At 48.7% G+C, this 15,699-nt stretch overlaps 1 protein-coding gene across 1 annotated transcript in view; it reads left to right on the top strand.

The window, feature by feature from the left end:
• The first annotated feature begins 214 nt into the window (after positions 1–214).
• LOC120395334 (TRPM8 channel-associated factor 2-like) overlaps positions 215–15,699 on the top strand; it is a 72,166-nt gene continuing 56,681 nt past the window's right edge. The window contains exon 1 of the mRNA XM_039519655.1: positions 215–240. The gene's annotated coding sequence lies outside the window, so the exon portion shown is untranslated. The remainder of the gene's footprint in view (positions 241–15,699) is intronic.

Genomic DNA, 15,699 nt, shown 5'->3' with positions numbered 1-15,699 from the left:
AAGGCACTCCCTCTTCACTATCAGGGGTGGACACTAACAGAGGAGAGGATATCTCCTCCCCCTTTGCTCAGCTCATTTTCTCCTTTACATCACTAGTTGTCTCCTCTATGATGACACTCAACTCCACCTCCTGTGATGCCACCCTAGCACTTCCTTTTTTTATTTTCAGACTGCTAGTAGCTTCTGCACTGCTAACTTCCTGTGGCTCCTGAGACTTAATCTCCAACTTTGCTCCTAAAGGTATTGTATCAGCCTGAACTAACTCTTTTGCCCTACTTCTAGTAATTGGCCCTGCAGGTTTCTTTATCTCCGTCGGTTCCACCTTGCCAATAGGGATGGGAACTGAGTCTTTGTCCTCCTCTAACACATCTCCTATCTTTTCCAACTCTTTGATTCTTTCCAACAGCCGACCACGGTCTAATTTACAGCTGTCCAGTGATCTTAAGCTAGCAGCCACTTGCACCTGCCAACAATGTGTTTCCTCTTCTGCTTCCTGTACCTGGTACCTACACTGTTCTAACATTTTCTCTAACTCCTGCTTCTTTTTGAAAAGTACTGACCGCTCCTCTGACACTACATGTAGCCGATTTGTTAAATCCTGAATAACCTTTCCTCCCTCATCCAAAGTTTGCTGGCCTTTCCTGAGTAACTCTAATTTTTTATTCAATTTCTTTCTCAGCAAACTACACGCCACGAGCAGACATTTAACAGCTATTCCCTTCACCAGTTTAGCCTTTCTTTTTTTCTGCTCTGTTCTACATCAAACACCTCGCTCACAAAACCCCAAGGGTTACGATGCTCAAAGTTTATCTTGCTATTTCTCAGTTGTACTAAACCTTCTCCATGTTCCTGACTGTATTTTCTGGCAAAGTTTTCTAAAGCCATACTGCGGGTAACTCCAACAGACTTTACTTTTGCCCTTGCTCAACTCGTCTTAACACGTAAGATAAAACTCATTTCAATTCTAAAATTTTACTGTTGACTAGCCTATGTAATAAACTATATAATGAACACACTGCTGTTTTTTACTCTGAAAGTGAAGGCGTCCCTTCACAGAAACAACAGGAAACAACACTTCAAACCGGTTTTTACACTTAGTTCAATAAATTCCATGTAAACGACGGGGGGGGGTGTTCCCCTCTCTTCCCTTGATGGCTCGTAGCTGATAGAGAGGTCTCTTTCCTATGTCAGGACCTGCCAAACAGCTGGTGGAAACTGAGGCAGATGGATCAGAGGTGCATCTTGGGAGAGTCGAGGGCACTGAAATAAGGTAGCTCGAACTGTACAAGTTCTGAGTTACTTCAGCTTCTTGACAGCAATTAATACATAGATTTATCAACTCCCCCACCACCACTAGTGTGGCTACTCCTAATATCTAATCTGTACCATTCATTATAACTTCAGCCTTTAACAAAGCCCCTTAAACACACATATAACTTTAAATAACAACACTATTACTTTTTATCTTGCAAGATTAAATTCAAAACCTCTAAGCTAAAACTCTAAGTCAAACCACAGCACATAACAGGAAATACTGGGATTGCTGCCAAGAAGCAGTCACAGAAAATCAGGTTCCTGTGTTCTTAAGAGTGAGTGAGTAAGACACACAATTTTGCTCTCTAACTCTAACTCTTTACTTATGCCTCAGGTGAGATTCTCAGGGGTCTAAAGATGCCTGGAATCCCTGAAAATCCCTGTCACACACTCCTTGAGTCTCCTGCCTCGATAGCCCATTTGTTGCCTGATTTAGGAGGTTAATAATATTAATTTGGATAGTATGGGTTTTAGGCTCACCAATTTGTTTGGTTAGAAGATAATAAGGTTTTTGTCCTGAATCCTGACCCTTGGGCATATGACAGGAAGCTTACACTAAGGGCTTGTCTACACTACAGGACTATTTCGAATCTACTTAAGTCGAATTTGTGGATTCGACCTTAATAAGTCGAATTTGTGTATCCATACTAAATACACAAATTCGAACTTCTGAGTCCACATTCACGGGCCAGCTTACTTTGGGCGGTGCACTGTGGGAAGCTATCCCACAGTTCCCGCACTCCCGCTGCCCATTGGAATTGTGGGATTTCCCCAATGCATGCTGGGGAAAAATGTCGTCATTGAACCGTCAATCCCGCCTCCCTCTCTTCCTTGAAAGCGCGGCGGAAATCTGTTCGCGCCCTTCTCTGGTCGGTTACAGCGCGGACGCCACAGCACTGCGAGCATGGAGCCCGCTGCGATCATCGCTGCACTTATGGCCGTTGTCAACTCCTCGCACGTTATCGTCCACCTCTTCCACAGTCAGATGCTGAGAAACCGGGCGAGGAGGCTCCGGCAGCACGGTGAGGAGAGTGGCGCAGACCTCTCAGAAAGCAGGGTACGCCGGGCAGTGGAGATCATGGTGGCAATGGGTCAAGTTCATGGTGTGGAACGGCGATTCTGGGCCCGGGAAACAAGCACAGACTGGTGGGACCGCATAGTGCTGCAGGTCTGGGATGACACAGAGTGGCTGCGAAACTTCAGGATGCGTGGGACACTTTCCTTGAACTGTGTGACTTGCTGTCCCCTGCCCTGAAGCGCCAGGACACAAGGATGCGAGCAGCCCTGACTGTGCAGAAGCGAGTGGCCATAGCCCTCTGGAAACTTGCCACGCCAGACAGCTACCGGTCAGTAGCGAACCACTTTGGCGTGGGCAAATCTACCGTGGGGATTGCTGTCATTCAAGTAGCCCACGCAATCGTTGAGCAACTGCTCTCAAAGGTAGTGACTGTCGGAAATGTCCAGGTCATCATAGATGGCTTCGCGCGATGGGATTCCCAAACTGCGGTGGGGCTATAGATGGGACTCACATCCCTATCCTGGCACCAGCCCACCAGGCCAGCGAGTACATTAACCGAAGGGCTACTTTTCAATGGTGCTGCAAGCTGTGGTGGACCATAGGGGACGTTTACCAACATCAACGTCGGGTGGGCGGGCAAGGTTCATGGCCGCGTGTGTTCAGGAACTCTGGTCTGTTTAGACGCCTCCAGGCAGGCACTTTCTTCCCGGACCACAAAATAACTGTTGTGGATCTGCAGATGCCTACAGTGATCCTCGGGACCCGGCCTACCCGCTAATGCCCTGGCTCATGAAGCCCTATACAGGCGCCTTGGACACTGAAAGGAACTCTTCAACTACCGGCTGAGCAAGTGCAGAATGGTGGTGGAGTGTGCTTTCGGACGTCTCAAGGGAGATGGCGGACCTTACTGACTCGCTCGGACATCAGCGAAAAGAATATCCCCGTAGTTATTGCTGCTTGCTGTGTGCTCCACAATCTCTGTGAGAGCAAGGGCGAGACCTTTTTGGCCGCTTGGGAGGTTGAGGCAAATCGCCTGGCTGCTGTTTATGATCAGCCAGACACCCGTGCTGAGAGAATATACCAGCGGAAGCGATATGCATCAGGAGGCTTTGAAAGCGAGTTTCCTCGCAGAGCAGGGTAACCTGTGACTGTCCACTTGATTTTAAGAGAGCCTGATCATAAACCAAGTTTTCCCCACTTCCCAAGGACGTTTTAAAACTAAGGACATGTTTTAGTAATTAATAATAAATCTTTCGTTGACTTTGCATTTCTGTTTCTTCGTTGAAACATGGAAGCATTCTGTGCTGGTTAAGGTGTGCACTGATGGGTGGGTTTGCAGGAAGGCGAGGGTGCCGTCCTTGGATAGGGGTTACCATGACGGCTGTGGGTTTGGGCGTTGGAAGGGGTGAGGGTGTGGGGAAGGGTGAGTATCTGCCCCTGGATGAGGTCTCTTTTTGGGGCTCGGGGCACCGGGAGGATCGTGACTACGGTCCAAATGCATGTGAAGGAAGCCTGCCTTTACATTCGGGATGTCAGGCACCAGGACCCTACACATCAAGGAAAGACCGGGGCAGCATACACCACACAGACTGTCCCTGGTGCCTAGTGACTGCAGTCTGTGTGTGCCCTGCAGTTGACCCTGCCCCAAGTCTGTACCCTGGTAATGTGGGCTATGCACTGTAATTAAAAATCCCCACAAAGTCTTCTGACACGAGAAACGTGACGGAAACAGAGAGTAACAGCAAACCGCTTTTAATAATGTTATACACAGTGGGGGGTTGAAACTTGGATTTGGGACTGGGTGATCCTGTAAGGGAAGAACTTCTACAAATTTACAGCGAGAGGTGTCTTGTACATTAGCGCTCTGCTGCGGTGCAGTGACAGTTCTCACGGCCCCTACCGCCCCTCCTTCTTGTCACTTTGGGTGAGGGGGGGACAGGACTTCTTGGCGTTGGAGGCGGTTGCAGATGCACTGCAGGGGGCTCTCTCCTCCTGCCTGTGGTCTTGCAGAACATCTACAAGGCGCCGGAGCGTGTCCGTTTGCTCCTCATTAGACCAAGCAGCGTTTGAGTCGCCTGCTGGTCTTCCTGCCGCCACCTATCCTCCCGTTCCAGGTGTGTGCGATGCTGCTGACACAGGCTCTCCCTTGACTGTCTCTGCTCTGCCGCCTCCGCTCTGGAGCTGGCCATCAGTTCCTGGAACATGTCGTCCCTTGTCTTTTCTTTCGGCGTCTAATCTGAGCCAGCCTCTGCGTGGGGATGGCGGGGCAGTCCGTGAAGGAGCGAAGCTGTGTGATGCGAAAAAGTAGGTGATTTCCTTGAACAAATACATGTTTGCCAACAGTAAACACAGTCTAGTCATTTTCAGTTAAGAAGACCAAACAGGAACCAAGTCTCAGGAGATCTCGGAACTAGTCCGAGATTTGAATACGCTCTCATTGGCGGCGCGATTGCACTGGATAGCGCATGCGAGGAGAGACAGCTGCATCCCTCTTGCACAAAGTCCTGGTAAGCCTTACAGTACAGACTGCTTATCAGATAGTGCTTAGCTGTGCTCTCCTGCTGGAGGCAATGTGCAAAGCAGAAAAGATGAGCGTTATGCGGCATCTCCCGCCAGTGACCGCGAAAGACCCTGTATGCTTTTCCTCTGAGGCCTGCAACACGTGGCTGTTAAGCGAGGTCATTCTTATGCAAAGTAAAACTCTGTTAAGCGAGGGTCATTCTTATGCAAAGTAAAACTCTGTTAAGCGAGGGTCATTCTTATGCAAAGTAAAAGTCTACCATGCACAATAGTAACAGTACACTAATTCCACTAATTAGATGCAGCACTTCCACAACGACATCACCCTGAGGCGTGTCAGGCGCACACAGAGAGCGGATGTTAATAGAAGCCCTGCACAGACCAGGACCCTACGCTGCCATGCTCGTAGAGGCGATGGTCCCCCTCTACCTGAGGATGGCATGGCGCGGAAGAGTGTGCTTCAACGGAGCACCCAATAAAGCACCTCTCCCAAGAAACCTCTTGCTGAGGCTTTTCCAGCTGCTCTCTGAGAGCTTTTTTGAAATATCCCCAGAGGACTATTGCTCCATTGCTGTTTGTGTAGACCTGCTGTTTGTTTAGTTTCATATTTAAAAATGTTTATATAGTATTTCTATTTTTATATAAATCCCTGTTTCTTAAAAAATAAATGTTTCCCTGTTTGTAGCACTTACCGCCTGAGCCTCCCCTGATTCCGAGTCCTGGTTAACGGGCGGGGACGGTTGGTAGGGGATCTCTGTGAGGGTGATGAAGAGATCCTGGCTGTCAGGGAAAGCGGGAGTGGGTTCGATGTCGCCTGCGCCGTCCTCTAAAGACCCTTCCTCATCTTCCCCATCGGCGAACAGGGAGGGGGAACTGTCCCGGTACACTATTCCGTCCTCGGAGTCCACCGTCACTGGTGGGGCACTGGTGGCAGACCCACCTAGAATGGCATGCAGTGCCTCGTAGAAGCGGCATGTCTGGGGCTGGGCTCCGGAGCGTCCGTTTGCCGCTCTGACTTTTTGATACCCTTGTCTTAGGTCCTTCACTTTCACGCGGCACTGCATCGCATCCCGGCTGTATCCTTTGTCTTTCATGGCTTTAGAGAACTTCTCGAAGGTCTTCGCGTTCCGCTTGTTGGAGCGCAGCTCCGAGAGCACAGACTCCTCGCCCCACACAGCGATCAGATCCTGGACTTCCCGGTCACTCCATGCTGGGGACCTCTTTCTATTCTGGGATTGCCCGGACTCCTCTGCTGGAGAGCTCTGCATCGTTGCAGGTGCTGCGGAGCTCGCCCCGATGTGCAACCAGAACGTCAGATTCAAACCGCCCAGACAGGAAAATGAATTCAAATTTTCGTGGGTCATTTCCTGTGTGGCTGGCCAGAGAATCCAAGCTCGGAATGCTGTCCAGAGCGTCAACAGAGTGGTGAACTGTGGGATAGCTCCCGGAGCTGCTAAGTTCGATTAGCATCCACACCAAGCCTAATTCGAGCTAGCAAGTGCGAATTTAGCGTTACTCCACCTGCCGGGGTGGAGTACCAAATTCGAACTAAAGAGCCCTCTAGTTCGAATTAAATGGCTTCCTGGTGTGGACGGTTGAGCGGTTAGTTCGAATTAACGCTGATAAATTCGAATTAAAGTCCTAGTGTAGACCAGGCCTAAGACAGATATAGCCTTAAAGACTTTTTATTAAGATAAAAGAAGTAGTAATTAAATGGTAAAATAATTAGAGTTACAAAGTTACAATTGTATTACTACTATTTAAAAGATACATATGGTATTATATGATTCAAAGCTTTGATTAATATACTTACACCCTTCCTTGATAACCTGGTGGTGAGAGACACAGGACCAGCCTTGCCTCTGGAGGTTTAGGTTTCTTAATTTTTGAGTGAGAGGTGCAAAGCTTAGAAGAAGCTAGCGCTAAGTGCAATCAAAGCTAACTTAGAGTTTACTTAACTAACTTAAACTTAAAACGTAATAAACAAAGCTAAGAACAAAAGCTTAGGGAAACCAAGCTTAGCCTAGTCCCCTTGGAACTTAGAAAGTTCTAAGAAAAACAAATACAGGCTCTCTCTAGCAAGGTGGGTCACCTTTTTTATAGGGCACAGATGCCTGAACCCTTCTTCTATGCCCAAACTTTATTTCTCACCCACAAAAATGTTAGCTAGTATGTTTGTACGTATTGATGACATGCACATACATATTAATGACATTAGACGAGAGGTGGGCAAACTACAGCCTGCGGGACACATCCAGCTCGCGGGACCCTCCTGTCAGGCCCCAGAGCTCCTGGCGTGGGAGGCTACCCCCAACCCCTATCCTGCGTGCCTCCCTCCCCCGCAGCCTCAATTCATTGCACCCCAGGCACAATGCTCTGGGCAGCGGGGCTGCAAGCTCCTGGAGCAGCACAGCTGTACAGCCCAGCCTGACCCGGTGCTCTGTGCTGCGCAGTGGTGTGGCTGGCTCCAGCCGGGCGGCACGGCTGCCTGTCCTGGTGCTTTGAGCGGTGCGGCTGTATTGTCGCCAGCCACTGGTGCTCCAGGCAGTGCGGTCAGGGAGCAGGGGAGGTTGGATAGAGGGCAGAGGAGTTCAGGATGGTGGTCAGGGGGTGGGGATGGATGGGGAGGGTCAGAGGGCAGGGAACAGGGGAGTTGAATGGGGGTAGGGGTCCCAGAGGGCAGTAAGGAAGGAGAGAGGGGTTGGATGAGGCAGGGGTTCTGGGGGGGGGGGGGCAGCAGTCAGAAATGAGAGGAGGGGTTGGATGGGGAGGTGGGAGGCAGTCAGGGGCGGGGGATTCTGGCATGGTCAGGGGACATGGAGGGGTGGATGGGGCAGGAGTCTGGTGGGAGGGTGCCAGGGGGCAAGAAGCAAGAGGGGTCAGATAGGGGGCAGGGGCCAGGCCACGCCTGGCTGTTTGGGGAGGCACAGCCTCCCCCAACAGGCCCTCCATACAATTTCAGAAACCAGATGTGACCCTCAGGCCAAAAAGTTTGCCCATCCCTGAATTAGATTATATACACATATGTTATTTTTGTTCTCCCAGTTAGTTTGGTTCTTTTCTTGTTTTGTACCAGTTAAGTTTGAGGCTACAGATTTGGAAACCCCCTATCCCATTTTACCATTATTTATTTATTTTGGTGAAAGGTTTTAGACACACGTGTGTGTGTTGACTTTGCTATCTGGATGAAAGGTCCCAGACATATGTGTTAACTTTGCCTTAGCTCAACATAGAGGATATGGCCTGTAGGTCCCTTGCATTACAGCCAAACTTACTTTAATATAAATTTATAAACCTATTACAATAAATCAAATACTTAAACTATAAGAAATATATATATATATATATATATATATATATATATATATATATATATATATATATATATATAATATCTCTGACCCTTACAGTTCATCTACTCACCAGGCAAGCACAGGCAGCAATGCACTTGTCCTGTTGTCTTGCCTGAGAAAGTTTTCTGATCAAAGGAAGTGTAGATTCCAGCAAGCTCCTGGGGGTAATATCTCATTGGAGATGTAAGGGCTTGTTCAGAAAGAGATTTTGAAGTCTCATAGACTCATAGACTTTAAGGTCAGAAGGGACCATTATGATCATCTAGTCTGACCTCCTGCACAATGCAGGCCACTGAATCTCACCCATCCACTTCTATAACAAACCCCAAATTGCAGTTTGAAGAACTCAAGCTCAGAGAATCCTCCAGCAAGTGACCCATGCCCCATGCTAGAGAGGAAGGCAAAAAACCTCCAGGGCCTCTGCCAATCTGCCCTGGAGGAAAATTCCTGCCCGACCCCAAATATGGCGATCAGTTAAACCCTGAGCATGTGGGCAAGACTCACCGGCCAGCACCCAGGAAAGAATTCTCTGAAGTAAATCAGATCCCAACCCATCTAACATCCCATCACAGACCACTGGGCATACTTACCTGCTGATAATCAAAGAAAGATCAATTGCCAAATTAGGCTATCCCATCATACCATTCCAGGGCCGCCCAGAGGGGGGGGCAAAGGGGGCAATTTGCCCCGGGCCCCGGGCTCCGCAGGGGCCCCCAAGAGAAGAGCGGAGGCTCCCGCCTCCGCCCCTCTCCTGGAGCCTCAGCGCATCAAGCGCCGAACCTCCGTCCGAGCCCCTGAGCCCCGCCCCGATCCGCGTGGTGAGGGGGCGGGGCTGGGAGCTCCAACGGGACCTGAGCCCCGCCCCGCTCAGAGCGGCGTGGGGAGGGGCGGGCAGCTGCCTCCGCTCGGAGTGGAGCTCCCAGCCCCGCCCCCTCACCACGCGGCTCTGAGCGGGACGGAGCTCAGGCCCCGCCGGTGACGCGCTCGGTACGGGGCCGGGGCCGGGCGAAGCCGGGGCCGGGAGGGCGGCCGGGAGGGCGGGCGGCCGGGCGGCCGCGGCCGGGCGGGCGGGGAAGAAGAAGCGGGACCCGCCGCCGCTGGCACAGCCCAGTCTTGGCGGCGGGGCCCCTTCCGTTCAGGACCCGCCGCCGAAGTGCCCCGAAGACCCGCGGCGGGGGGCTCCCGCCGCGGGTCTTCGGGGCACTTTGGCGGCGGTCCCGGAACGGAAGGGCCCCCCGCCGCCAAAGACCCCGGGCCCCCGGAATCCTCTGGGTGGCCCTGTACCATTCCCTCCATAAACTTATCAAGCTTAGTCTTGAAACCAGATATGTCTTTTGCCCCCACTACTCCCCTTGGAAGGCTGTTCCAGAACTTCACTCCTCTAATGGTTAGAAACCTTCGTCTAATTTCAAGTCTAAACTTCCTAGTGTCCAGTTTATATCCATTTGTTCTTGTGTCCACATTGGTACTAACCTTAAATAATTCTTCTCCCTCCCTAATATTAATCCCTCTGATATATTTATAAAGAGCAATCATATCCCCCCTCAACCTTCTTTTGGTTAGGCTAAACAAGCCAAGCTCTTTTAGTCTCCTTTCATAAGACAAGGTTTCCATTCCTCGGATCATCCTAGTAGCCCGTCTCTGAACCTGTTCCAGTTTGAATTAATCCTTCTTAAACATGGGAGACCAGAACTGCAGTGCTTTATATAACGGTACTAACACCTCCTTATCTTTGCTGGAAATACCTCACCTGATGCATCCTAAAACCGCATTAGCTTTTTTAACTGCCATATCACATTGGCGGCTCATAGTCATCCTGTGATCAAGCAATACTCTGAGGTCTTTCTCCTCCTCCGTTACTTCCAACTGATGCGTCCCCAATTTATAACTAAAATTCTTCTTATTAATCCCTAAATGCATGACCTTGCACTTTTCACTATTAAATTTCATCCTATTACTCCAGTTTACAAGGTCATCCAGATCTTCCTGTATGATATCCCGGTCCTTCTCTATGTTAGCAATACCTCCCAGCTTTGTGTCATCCGCAAACTTTATTAGCACATTCCCGCTTTTTGTGCCAAGGTCAGTAATAAAAAGGTTAAATAAGATTGGTCCCAAAACTGATCCCTGAAGAACTCCACTAGTAACCTCCTTCCTGCCTGACAGTTCACCTTTCAGTACGACCCGTTGTAGTCTCCCCTTTAACCAGTTCCTTATCCACCTTTCAATTTTCATATTGATCCCCATCTTTTCCAATTTAACTAATAATTCCCCATGTGGAACCGTGTCAAATGCCTTACTGCAGGGTAAAGATGAACCAGATGGGTTTGTCTCCATACAGCTATATTTTATTCTCTCAGGGCTGGGTAGTAAGGAGAGAGAAATATTTTGAATTTCCTATTTCCCCTCCTGAGGACCATCCTCAACTTCCCGCCCCATCCTACCAACCTGTGAACCCCTTAACACTGCCCCAGATCATCCCGCCTGCCTGGTAACCTATCGTGTGATACAGCATGGCCAGAGGACAGCAGGAGAGGGTTAGAAGGGAGCCTTATTCCCTGTAGAGGGAAGAAAGTTTGCTATAGATTAATTAAAGCACCTGAAGCCACTCACCTGATAAAAAAACCCTGCTTCAATCAGACAGGGGAAGGAGTAGAAACAGAGTGGATTGGTGTTGGAGCAGAGAACAGTTTGAAGGAGTAGAAACAGAGTGGATTGGTGTTGGAGCAGAGAACAGTTTGAAGGAGTAGAAACAGAGTGGATTGGTGTTGGAGCAGAGAGCAGAGGAAAGTTTAGAGAAGTGCTGCCGTGGGCTAAGAAGACCAAGACCCTAGGTAAAGGGACACCTGACTTGTGCAGAGGGAGGGCAGGAAGCCCTCACAAGCTGAAGGGCAGGAGAGAGAGGTAGCCCAGGGGAAGGAACCACTAGTTCAAGTGGTTTACTGCTATTCCTAGGGCCCCTGGGCTGGGACCCGGAGTAGATGGTGGGCCTGGGTCCCTCCCTCTCCACTCCCTTCCTCTAGGACATTAGTGGGGAAGTTAATATCCCAGTTCAGGGGCAAGAAATGGTGCCCTGATCCTCTCCCCAGAAGAGAAAGTGTGAGACCCATCATAATAGTGCCGGCAATTTGCCACACTCCCCTATAATCTCATAGTGCCCCTCACTGTTCCACTCTATAAACTCCCTCATAGTGCCCTCACTTTCCTGTTTGCCCTATACATTTCATCTTCACACTGCTGTCTCTGTATCCTCTCATTTTACTACACTACATCCTCTCATACTATTCCTCCCTCCCCTCATACTTACCCCATATCACACTCTGCCACCTCATCCTGCCCTTCATTTCTAATACTGCCTACTTATTTACCCATACTGCCACTCCAACCTACCCTATGTGCCACCCTGTATTTCCCCTGCTACTGCTTCATGACCCTTATTCATTATAGCCAGGTGCGAGAGTACATGGTGTGCATGGGGAGGCTTATTTGTGCCCGCATAATACCCTCTCTGCTGTTACAACTCTTAACTTTCCACAGATAAGTGATAGTGTACAGAGGACACATTGCATCCCTATGCTTCTGTACTCCACCTGCATAGTACTCTCATGCTGCTGCATCATACCTCCCACCAATCAAATATAGGAGTACACAGTATGTACATGTGTCCTGCCACCCCTCTACCATGCTGTCCTACAACTGCCCTCATTTCTCTCCTCAGCCAAGTGTAGGAGTACACAGTGTGTACAGAGGGCATATATTCCTTTCATACCTCCCTAAACTCCCCCTTCATGCCATCCACAGTACTGTCCCATGCTCCTCTCACTACCACATAGTCAAACACAGAAATACACTGAGCATATGGGTGGTGTCTACTATCCATACTGATCCAAGCATCTCTGCAAAACAACCAAATGCGACAATACACATAGCTAGAGGGTTCTGGTAGGGATCTCACCCTGTACTGTCTCATTCTCCCCCAGCCACGTGTGGGAGTATATGGTGCATACATAGGTGCTGTGAAGTGGGGGCAGATTATTACAGTCAAAGGTACATGCTATGAACAGGGAACATACCATTTCATACTGACCCATGCCACCTTTATAAAGTTTGCAAAATATAAGCAAAGGTATGCATTGCTAGATTATATTTGAAAATTGAACCCTTGAATAAGAATATGATTTCATAATCTAATAACTTGTCATGACGTATTTTTCAATTTTATTAGACAGCAATATTTAGTTTGGGTGGGCTGTGTAAATCAGGTGGGATGACGGTGTATGTCTACACTGCCCTCTTCTTTTGGTGGCATATAGGGTACCTCTACTCATGTAGCCCTACCTAGCCTGGGTATAAATAGCAGCATAGCCAAGGAGGCCTGGCTTAGGCAAGTAAAGACATGTGTGAAGAGTGTGAGTAAGTAAGCGAGTCCATACCCTATGGAAACTCTACTCGTCCAAGCTGTGCCGCCCTCGCTACATTGGTATTTTTAGCAGTGTACTATCCTGCTACCAGTGCCTTTCTCCACTAGAGGGAAAGACTCCAGAAGTGGGGAAAGGCTCTGGTTGGGGGAAGCAGTGGGGGAAAAGCTTGGGGAGCTCCCTGCTGCTGGAGCCTTTCCCTGCCCCAGGGAAGGAGGTTTCCCCAGCTTCCTCTCACCTGCCAGAGCCTTTCCTTCCCTCAGTGAAAGGTTCTGTCAGCAGAAGCCTTTCCCGGTGCCTCCCTGCTGCTGGAGTCTTTCATTGACACGTGTAGCCACACACTGCATGGTGGAAGCAGCTTGCTTTTCACTGCAGCAGCATACAGCTACATGTCGCTGACACTGGTGTGTAGTGTAGACGTAGTCCTCGGGTCTCCTGTGTACCTCCTTATCCATCAGTGCCCTGCCTGCGTTTTGCTCTCACATGTGATGCTTCCTCTTGTGCCTCGTGAAGGTGCCCACATTCTGAGACTGGAAGCATGGCTCCATGTCACCTCTCCCTGTACAGCTGAGTATGATAGTACACAGTGCCTGTAGATGCCAAAACCTGCCAAAAGCTAAGCAAAGATTAACTCACCTATACGCGTAAATGTCCCTGAAGCAGTAGCTTAGATCTTGTGCTAGGACTTACTTTGGTGTAACTTATGTCTCTCAGGGGCAGGGGCATGCACAGTAATAAAAATCTAGATGCTTTTGGAGGGGCGCTTTCTGTGCCCCCTCAATCCAAGGAGCTTGCTCTCCCCCCTGTGGCTTTGGGGCCTGAGGAGCTGGCTCTCTTCCCCTCCCCCTGTGTCCTAATGGAACTCACTCTCTTGCCCGCAGCCCAGAGCAGCTGGATCTCCCTCATTGGTCTGGGGCCAGAGGAGCTCACTCTCCCCACCATGGAGGAGTTCTGTGCCCCACTGACTGACGAGCCTCATGCCCTGCTTGTCCCCCCTTGTGCACACCCTTGCTTCAGGAGGGGGCGTTTGTTCATACCCCTGAGTGACATAAGTTTTGCTGACATAAGGCATAGTGTAGACATAGCCTAAGATTACTTGATGATCTTGCTAGCAGTGCCTATATTTAGATAACTGAGGCAAAGTATTCTCAGTGATGGACTTTCTATTCTTGAGACATTCTTGGGGTGTTAATTGCCCACTTCATTTTATGTAGTATCTTGCAATGTTTATTAACCCCATATGTTTAACAATCTGTCCCACCTTGTATTTAGCTGAGAGCCTCTGATTACATTTTCCATACCGCAAGAAGAGCCGTATAAAGCTCAAAAGCTTGTCTTTTCCACCAACTGAAGTTGGTTTCAAAAAAAAAAAAAAGTATTACCTCATCCACCTTGTCTTTCATATTTTTGAGCCAGTTTGAGCCTTTAGTATTGTGCAAGACCATCTGTTTTCTCAGGGTTTTGCTAGAAGGGATAATGTTGATGTAGTTTAGGTGTATTTTGTGTGGCCAGAGAGTCTTATGAATGCATTTTAGAAGTATAGAAATAAAAGTAGTCCCTATCTATAGCTAAGTGAGAGTGTATCCCCCATGCAGCTTCCCTGCAGCCTCCTATACCTCTGAACAATTACAAAGTATATGGTGAGTATCATTTTAGCATAATTTATTTTCCCTAAAGCTTCCTGAGACAGAATGGAGTACACAGTAATGCTCTTGTGTACCCTCCTGTTACCGTGGGTCTTGTCCCCTGCTAATCAAAATAATACACACAACATCCACATCAGGATCTGTAGTATAACATAAATGCCACCACTTCCCAGTATTCTAACAGTGAGTCTTGAGCATAGTTATCTCCACAACTGAGATAATATGCTCCACCCTCTGATGTGTGGATATAACATCAATTTAAACCAGAGTAGGAGGCAGTGATATAACTAAGGGAAGAGTTTGGCCTTAGTTACGTAGTGTTATAATGGAGTGAATTTCTGATGGATTACGTGACAGTATACAAATGAGTGAACTTTACCAAATCTACTAGTATTTTAGCAGTTTTAAAGATTGTGTGATACAAATAAAAATATTCTGTCTTTTGTGTCAAGAAAACATAGTTCTTGTTTCTCCCAATAGCATGCCTTAGAAAGGGAAACAACAAAATTCCTGTAGATGAAAGAAATTAAACAATTTCTGATACTCTTTTTTAAAAAAAAACTGCATGAAATTCCTAGATTACAGCTCTGTGGTTTGATAAAATCCTAAGTAAATCCTTAATCTAATAATTTCTGTATCATAACTGGCCTGTTCTAAATGTTTCATTTTTGAAAACAGGTAAAATAAAACTGACATATAATCAAATTTTTCTTTAGTAAAGGAATTCTCTCTTCCCCTGGATTGGTGTACTCACTGCATAGAAGAAGGCAAGGATATGTGTTATGGGTTTTAACCATGCCACAAATTTATTAGTCATGTAACCCTTCTGCCGGGCCGAAACGATAGCAGCAAGGGCCGGGTTCAATATATAGGGGTCCCTTCCCCACAACATAATGCAAAACCAGCTCGAGCCCCCACCCAGTGACCTGGGAAAATCTTATACACACCCCTGGGCGCCTCGAGGAGGCAATACTTCCCCTCTCGCAAGCACAGAGTCTTGGTGTAGCAGAAAAGGTTTAATTACATGATAAACAACAAGCATTAAATTGGGAAAATACCTCAGCTAGAGTTCATAGGTCAAACCGTGAGCAAAGACCCACCCCGGCAAATTGGGCCGTGTCCTTCTCTCGAGGCCCTTGAGTCCAGCAACCCCCAAATCACCCACAGTCCCAAAAGTCCCACAATCCAAAAGTCTCTGTCCCGGGTCAGTGCAGCCCCAGAGTTCAAGAGTCTCTCTGCAGAGGTCCCCCTCCCAGCCTGGGTAGAAAAGGGCACCTTACGTGGTTTCGGGGCCAACTGCCCTGCCTCTTCGTGGGGTTCTGCTTCCACTAGTCGTCCCCGCAAACAGCTCAGCTCCACTTGCTCTGTGGGCTGCTCCGCTCTGCCAGCTGCTCTGGTCCACCAGCTGTCCTGTGAGCCACTCCAGCCGT

This window comes from Mauremys reevesii, linkage group 1, assembly GCF_016161935.1.
Source record: "Mauremys reevesii isolate NIE-2019 linkage group 1, ASM1616193v1, whole genome shotgun sequence".
Classification (NCBI taxonomy): Eukaryota; Metazoa; Chordata; order Testudines; family Geoemydidae; genus Mauremys; species Mauremys reevesii.
Note: the sequence above shows the minus strand (reverse complement) of the source record. Positions and strands in the feature narration are given on the sequence as shown.